Below are 9,380 nucleotides of genomic sequence, written 5' to 3'. Positions count from 1 at the left end.
AATAATCACGAACTTTGGCTTTACATAAAATGAGGCAGATGTTACCCGTACTTACAGTTTAACATCAACTAAAATTTATTTATCTTCATAGTTTAAAATAACTTTAAAAGGATGTCCATGCAAAAACCAGGCAGTGGGTTGCACATAACAAATTTTGTTTTTAAATTCCATGTCATAACTGCATTCATTCGCTAAGTTGAATGATGGTTTTTGATTAACTACAGTGGTTAAAGAGAAAATTCATTGGAAAGGTAACTGCAACGGTTAAAGAGGAATAAAATACATCAAAGAAAGCACTGAAAAGGGAGATAACTCTTTATTTTAGTGCAAACTTTTGTTGCTTTGTCATGGAACTTTAAAATTGTTTTTCGAACCATCCAGTGTCACATTAAAAAGATCTTTTTATTATTTGACATACATAGTCATATGCTATAAAATATTCAGGGGTATAAATTTACCATGTGCCAATCATATTACAGAATCTCTCAGATTTTTACATGGACAGCCTTTAAGTTGTGAACTACGTACAAATATTTATTGTTTTAAAAGATGGCGAAACTATTAAAGAGATAACAGGTTAGCTTCCTGTAAGACTAAAATCCGGGGCTCTCAGTGCTTCTAAGGTCAAAAGTTAGTATCTTTGAGAGGACTTTGTCTTCTATCATGAATATCCTTTTCCTGTTATATTTTCAAAGCGTTTTGTTACATGTCCGTATTTCTAGAATGGACGTTAAATATGGTATACAGGTGTCCGTCTGTTTTTCAGTGCTTCTAAGGTCAAAAGTTAGTATCTTTGTGAGGACTTTGTCTTCTATCATGAATATCCTTTTCCTGTTATATTTTCAAAGCGTTTTGTTATATGTCCGTATTTCTAGAATGGACGTTAAATATGGTATACAGGTGTCCGTCTGTTTTTCAGTTCATTCACCTGTACGTTTGTCGTTCCTTAGCACAATAACTCAAAAAATTCTGTCGCCATTTTTTGTTGAACTTTGGTGAACTGTTTCCTTCCATTGATACAGCTACCGTCTTTGAGTTATGGGGATTTATTCGTTCAAAAAGGGGAGATTTTCTGTTTTCGGACTATAACTAAAAAACCTTGCAGCTATATCATTGAAACTCAGGTGCATTGTTTATTTAGTTAATTTGATGTTATCCCCTTTTCATTTTGTTTTTATAAATTTCCTAATTTAGGATTAAAGGACTTCATTCATAAAAAGGGGATTTAGCCGTTTTCAGACTATATCTCCATAGCAGTTGCTATTTTTTATTGCTTTGAATTTTTGAAAGTTATTAGATTTTATTCATAAAAAGGGGTATTTTCCATTTTTGAACATTAACTTGATACGAGTTAAAGCATTTTTTTACGAAACTTGGTTGAAAAGAGTAATCAAGGGAACCAAGGTTATAGCGGTAATCAAAAGAATGTAATCCAGGGACAAAGACCAGACATGGAAAACAGACATACACAACAAAGAACATAAAGTAACTAAAATCATACATACAAAGTAACAAAAGTAAATGAGCAACTCGGACTCCACTAAAAACTGGGAGCATGGACCAGGTGCACCGGTAGGGTAAGTGCCCTCTGCTTTTCTAGAAACACCCGCCGAGTTGCTAATAAAAAGTCAAGTCCGGGGTAGACAAACGAGGAAAGGAAAACTATGACCCGTTGAATAAATCGTTGAATTGTTTCTTTTTATTAATGTGAGTTCCTTTTTGGTTTATATATAGTTTGTATTAGGTGTTTTTGAATTATTCCGCTTCATTCATACACAAAATGGGTCAATTTCCGGTTATTAAGGACACTACAGACTTGAACCTCTTATCTTGACCTACACTTTAAGATCGATGGAAAAGGAAGACTCATTACAAAACTATAGGACTAATGCGATGAATTCCCATTCATTGTAAAAATTCCTTTCACATGTGGCAACATCTCTTCAGCACCTGCGTGTGGAGTTTTCATTCCATAACTCATACGTTACGCCGCGTAAGACTTACAATTAGGCTTTTGGAACAGGGTTTTGTGGCTACGAGATATAAATCATCACTACACAAATCGGTTTTATGGTCGTCAGTATGAATTGGTGAGTCGTTATATAATGTATCATTTTGCACTAGTTTATAGTTTCCCATTCCTCTTCAGTCTACCCCGGACGTGACATCAGAGTAGTTGTGACTCGGCGGATGTTTTTAGAAAAGCCGAGGACGCTTACCATACCGGCGCATCTGGTCCATGCTCCTACTTTCTAGTGGAGCCCGGGTTCCTCATTTTATTTTGTTCTTTCTACGTGTTATTTTGGATATTTCATGTTCTTAGTTGTTTCGTTAATTTTCCCGGTCTAGTCTTTCCTGGGAATATATTCTTTTGTTTACCACTATAATCTTGGTTCCATTGATTACTTTTGAGACTATAACTCATAAACACTTCCATCGAATGCCACGGGTTTCCTTTGATTTTGGCTTTTTATTTTCATTTTTTTATTTTTAATTATCATTCCCTCCAGAAACAAGATTTTTGCGTTCTATGTAAATCACATTGTTCGTCCGTTATTTGTCTTTTATATGTCGTTTACAAGTCTTTTATAGGTTTTTACTGCAAGTATTTTGATTTACTTGATCATTTTTAATTTGATCAAATTTTAAAATCGTTTCCTGTTTCGCAAAAATTTTATCACAATCAAAATTCAGAGCTGTATATCTGCTGATAATGAGTATAGATGAAAAAATTAAAGACAATTCACGGTATTCTAACATTATCTTCCTGGGTAAAAAAATGGACGTAGATGTAACAAAATTTGCAAAGAAATTTGAAATGTTATTGAAAAAGAGAATAAAATATTTAATATTAGGATGATATTAAACTATCTAATAACCAAGACCATGGGAAACTTAAATAAATACATACTTCAAGGTTTAAAAGGTTTAAATCAACTTTTGAATTTGAATACTATTTAGATATCAAGAATCGAGAAAAGCATTAAACCTTAACAAAATTTCGAATAAATAACCACTCACTTATGCAGAATAGAAAGTGGTCGCCATGTTAGAAAACTAAATGGAACAGGCAAGCAAGAAATTTTACTTCGCAGTAAATGAATCGGTCAAAATTACACTCATTTGCGTTGAAGATGAAATACACCTCATGTTTTTTGTCCCAAATTTTATTTGAGCAGAAAAGAATTCTACGAAGAGCTTTTTGCGACTTGTCCAAATTTATGCATTTTCACCCCTGAAATGCTTTTTATTTGGACTGTAACCATTGAAAATATTGAACTTATAACTTTACTTGATGAATATTTGGAATCTAATTTTAACACTATTGCAATACTGTTTAATGTATGTAAACTATATAGGTTTCTTGATTTGCTCTTCCATGTTTACTTTTTACCACGATGTCTTTTATCGATCGAAGACCAGAATTGATATAGCAGTCACACCTTTAGATTTGTAAAACCTGATAGCATCTGCAACTATCTTACACTACCGCAGGAAAATAGTCACATTGGCATTCCCCATTATGGTTCAGATGCAGATAGTTAGGTCCACTTTGTAGGTATTTGTAATAAACAATAAACAAAGTCATTAAACAATAAACTAAATATGCTGATTAATTTGGCGATCCAATTAAAAATAGTTGACCTCTAACCTCTTATCACTACTGTACCTGTTTATTTCCGTGCATTTACCCGATTAAACAGTCGATTCAATTTGCTTATTTCTTTTTAGACATTTGATATTTAGCTAGAAATGAAGACCCTGCGAAATTATAAATACTCACCAATCATAGAATTGAAATATAAAGATGATCGGAAGAGCTGCATGTCTTCAGATATTTCATGCAGGCCCCGGTGGATAAAAGGGGCAGTGGCTCCGATCAAGAAACTTGTATGAAGAAAGAGGTTTCAGGCTATTACTTGCCCTCATCTTTTGGCCATTTTTTTTTACAAAAGGGAAGCATAATCCCCATCCTGACATATAACCCACGGTATCGTGTATTTTCATTACACGATAACCGCCTCCTGACATCGGAAGCTCGCAGATGATAAATTAAAATGCAATTTCGCACTGACGATGGCATAGGAAATAGGAAATTCGATAATGCATTTCTCGGGAATTGTGTCATTTTTGTGTCTGGTGTTATTGTTTTTTTTGTTTGTTTGTTTTTTTTTTTTTTTTTTGCAATAATCATTCGATTTGGCTATTTTGGCAATTTGTATGCTATCATAAAAGAGCTGTAGGTAGTCAATGGCTTAAAAGGGTGTGGCTTATGTTTCCTGCACCAGAGACGATTGGTGAAATTAAATTATAAGCCATCGTTAATGTACGTGTTCACTAGCTGCTCGGGGTTCGACTTCTGAACCTGGAATCATTTTATCATTTGGCAACGGGCCTACTAATTATTTAGTCAGCCGAAATAAAATTCTTCTCGTCGATCGTGATATCAAAAACAATATTGATTCTTGGTTTAAACTGAAGCATACTTGAAAGAACTATTACCACAACAAAAAGGCAACAGTTGCCACACCGAGCAACAGTAGATCTGTATCCGTAGAGTTACTCTTCCACAACATATTTGTCATTTTTTGAGGGACAACTTTTCAACAAAAGTATCCACATTCCAATGGGCACTAATTGCGCCCCTCTCCTAACCGATATGTTTCTTTATTTTGTGAATCGGAGTTCCTTCAAAATCTAGATCCCTAAGTTTAATTTCATGTACCAATATATTGCCGATGTTCCCTCAATTAATTATCCAAAATTTGCAGAATGTCTTCAATATATTTATCCACCAGAACAAGAAATTTAAAGAAAGACTATTGAAACAGCTTCCTCCGCGTCATTTATAGACCTTCGCCATGAATTTGACAACAGTTACCATCTGAGTACAAAAATATATGATAAACGAGACGAATTTAATTTTAAAAAGTATAAATTTCCCTTTCTTGTGCAATAAAATACCATCTTCACCTGAACATGGTGTTTATATTTCTCAGTTGTTAAGGTGTGTCCTTGCTAGTAGCGACCATTCCGAATTCTTTAAAAGACTTTTGGACCAATGTTATAAAAATACGTCTCATACGCTGACTAAAAAATATTTCTGATATCTATTTCTAATTGAAAAAATAAATTGTTTCCGACTGTTTATATACGGATTCCATCTTGAACTTGAAGCGCCTTCCCTATACGATTTTGACTGGTGACATTTTTTATGCTGCCCATTTGGGTTGAAATATACCGGAACTAATGAACCGTAATGGAAGTGGGTAGTTTAGCGCTATAAAACCTGATCTAACCCACCTTTTTGGAAATGTCAGCACAATTGCTGTGGTTTCCCACTTTCCGGGTTTTACACTGATATTGCCATTTAATTGTTATACGGACTTTCGACTATTCCTTTTGACTACTGTCTTGATTTCATCATGCAGTTCGGTAATTCATAGATACCCACAAATCGTAAAAGAGGTTGCGAAACCTTGCACTTGGCGATATACCGTTGGGTCAGTTGAATAGTTGAGTAATGTAAAGAAACAGTCGATCGTAGTTGAGATGTATTGAGACACTTTAAGTACATGCAACTTGGTATAACATACATGTATACGATACTAAAAGGATATGTAACAACTTTAAAAAAAAAACCAACTTCTTAACCTTAGGGAGTACTATACGGTTAGGTTAATTCTGTAAATTTGGTCTCATTTTGTTGAAATAAAGCTGTTTTGGGGAGTCCACACATAAATTTCAAGTGTTTTTTTTTTCATAAAAAAATACATATTTTTCTAATCCCTGGTGTGTGGAGGTTCAAGTAATTTATCAGTACTTGAGTGATTATTATCTTAAAATCCAGTAGCCATGGTGACATACTGAAAAAATATACTGAGTTTTAGTATAAATTAGAGGTGCCTTTCCAACAGCCAAATACAGTTTTATAAAATATCAGGCACTTTATACACTAGCACAGGATGAAAGCATTCATGGAGGAAGTGGAAAATGGGTAAAATAGAATAACACCCTTTTCGATTTATTTTCTCACAATTTTAGTTCCTAAAGTTCGTGCAAAATAAGGTATTTTGAAATTCAGCCAGCTGATGCGGAGGAGAAAACCTAATACGGCAGGGGACTGAAACGTTCCGGATATTCTTCATTTAATTTTCACCTGTTTACCCTTACACATACTACATCTGCCTATGTATAAATTCTTAATTACATTTAAACCATATATCCACCAAATTTCAACTTTTAATATTAAGTTTTACAAAATTTGACCGGGTTAACTATATAGTGCACCCTCAGTTAATTAGAATAATTTCGAAAAATTCTCATGGAGATCGTATTTAAGACTAGTCAGTGCATGGTAAAACTATACTTCAAGCTAGCTTCATGTTGATAAAGCCATCATAAATATACAATGTGCCTGATGTTGATTAATAAGGCCATAGACAGACACTGCATATAGGTAACTAATTTAATTACGTTTGATATTCTATTTGTGACACTATAATGGCCGAATGCGGAGAGGGCCAGTGCTCCGGGAATCGGTCTACCGTTTTTGCTAGAAAAAGATAATTTTTATAAAGGGTGAAAATTAAGCCAATAATTGCCTGTCCAGAGCCTCGGCCGGCCCGACGCCCCTGCTCTGACCTTGTACAGAGTAAACAAGGGAATGGGAAAGAAGAATATACTCCGAGGATAAAGACAAGACAGGGAAAATAGGCACAAACAACAAAGAACATGAAATTACCAAAATAACACGTACAATGAAACAAAAAATGAGCTCATAAACTATTACGTTCTGGTAGACGTGAGGAAAAGAAATCTTTGACATAGTTCATTGGGGTAGATGTGATGTATAAAATCCCCCGAAAATAGGATTGTTTAAAAAAAAAAAGAGGCCTTATAATTTTCAACAAGATGTTTTTTATTCTAGATTTAATAACATTTTATGTCCATCACTGCCTTTCATGTAAGGGACATAACTCTTAAAATCAGTGATATGTTTGCATCACATTCAATTTCAACAAAGCCTATCAAGCTTTCATTTGAAATAGAATGAAATCAATCCAAGTTACTTTGATGAAATTGATGTACAATGCTGAATACCAGCGTTCCAATGATTTGTAAGAGATGTGTCCCTTACTCTAGGTCTACCTCCTTAAAAATCTATTTGTTCAGACAGGATTACAAAGGTCGAACATATTCTAAACTGATAAAAGTGTTCGGTTTAAACAAGTTGTTTGATTTTCAGGGTTTGGTTTAAACAAACTTTGTGATTTTTTTCCGGATCTGGTGTATGTGTAGTCTTCATGATTCACAATACAAACAAGAAATCTGTGCCCGGAGACACACAAGAAGTAATCGTGCAAAAGCAATATCTGAGCATTCCATCGAAAAGTAGCTGAGGAATCTGTTACGGAAATTTCCATTATGTACCACCTAAAATAAATACTGAGTCGATTGGTAAACAGAATAGATGAGGAATAAACCTTTTTGGATTGCATTCTTTTGATTACCGCTATAACCTTGGTTCCCTTAATTACTCCTTCACTAGATCAAAAATCCCAACGGTAATTTTGTTAAGGAAACTCTAAGGAACAATCATGCAACCTTCCAATCAATTGCGCTTGGTAGTTTCAGAGAAGATTGTTTTAAAACGAAAGGATTAAAGGTATCCCAACATAAACAAAAAGTAGAAAAAGGGCAATAACTCCAATATCGAATCACAAAGTTTCACGGAACTTGGTATATAGGTAGATCTCACCATGCTGAACATTTTGGAACAGGTCATAATCTGGTTAAACCTAACGGTTTTGGAGATATTTGCGAAAATATAGTTTGTCCATTATGTTCTATATCTTTAGTAATGGCGGCCGAGTTTTTACACGAATCAAATAACCGAACAGTCATTTCGATTGGTCCAGCAGTTTCAGAGGAGAAGAGTTTTGAAAATGTGTCCACGGGCGAAGACGACAATGACGATGGATGCCAAGTAATGAGAAAAACTCACATGGCCTTACAGACCAGGTGAGCTAAAAAGGGAAGACACAGTACAAGTCATAATGCAGATCTACATATTGCCTCCAATAGAAGCTGAGAAATGCTCTGAAGCAGGAGTATAAAAAATGTCAAAAAAATATATAAAAAAAGATTTTTTTTATAAAACATGTAATTTCTAACCTATGATGAAGTAAAATCTGTAAAAAAACCTTTAGTGAATCTGTCTCCTGAAACACATAAAAAACTTAATTATTTTTAAGATTTTTAGCGGTTATACAATATTTAAATGCACACATTTGAGCAAACGGAGTTAAATTCTAAATCTCATGTTCAACATTTGTAAAAAAAAGAATAGTATAGGTATATAGTACCCAGAATAGGGAACATATGAATATGAATGTATAACAATATATAAAAGAACACTATCCTAGTCTCTGCACGTAAGTAGAACATATAAATATTGTATAGTACACGTAACAATATCCCATAATATGTAGAACATATTAATACAATAACAGAAAATGTACAATCAAGATATTTATTGATTATAACATTGCATTATCCAAATCGGCATATGCATCAAACAAGATTTCCATATCAAGCCCTAGAGCTGTGCACTACAATGTCATAATCATTTATTACATATTTGAATTATTACAAAAAAAAACTTTAGCCAACTATTTCAAGACATATCTGAATTCCATATATTTACTTGTAAACAATTTTGATTATAGATTTCAAAATGGTAATTCATTTGCCGATGATGTTACCATTGACACGGGGCTGTTAAAACACCGCGTCAATAAACAATTATCAGCCCTGGACTGTTACATATATCAGCTTGTATCTCCCGGCGGTCTTAATGGGACAAAAACATCACTTCCAAATATGTGATAATGGCAATTAATATAACTATTGCTAGAATGTATAAAATGCTTCCTTTTGACCCTTTAAGTACTATGCAGTACTCATAACAGAAGATGTACAATCAAGATATTTATAGCTTATAACATTGCATTACTTCCAAATATGTGATAATGGCAATTAATATAACTAATGCTAGAATAAATAAAAAGCTTCCTTTTGAAATTTAATTCCTAAATCTAAACAGCTGACGTCCTAATGTCAATTATTATATCAAAAACCCTCATTGTAGTGGAGTATCAAAGGGGCGGATTTAGGGATTTAATCTCCCCTCTTGTTGGAAAATTTCGTGTCGACTGTTGAGATAAAATCATAGCCTGGGACCCATCATCAATATTTCTGTATTTAAAAAAAAACCTTTCCTATTATTGGATCTGCCCTGCACTCTTTCCAAATTTCCCCAAGATCCAAGACTTTTTACATGACCATATGTGTGCATAGTACTTAAATGATTCTAG

Source organism: Perna viridis, chromosome 11 (genome assembly GCF_037379345.1).
Source record: "Perna viridis isolate PV_CMFRI_1.1 ecotype Kerala chromosome 11, ASM3737934v1, whole genome shotgun sequence".
Lineage (NCBI taxonomy): Eukaryota > Metazoa > Mollusca > Bivalvia > Mytilida > Mytilidae > Perna > Perna viridis.
The sequence above is the reverse complement of the archived record's forward strand: the minus strand, read 5'-3'. Positions refer to the sequence as shown.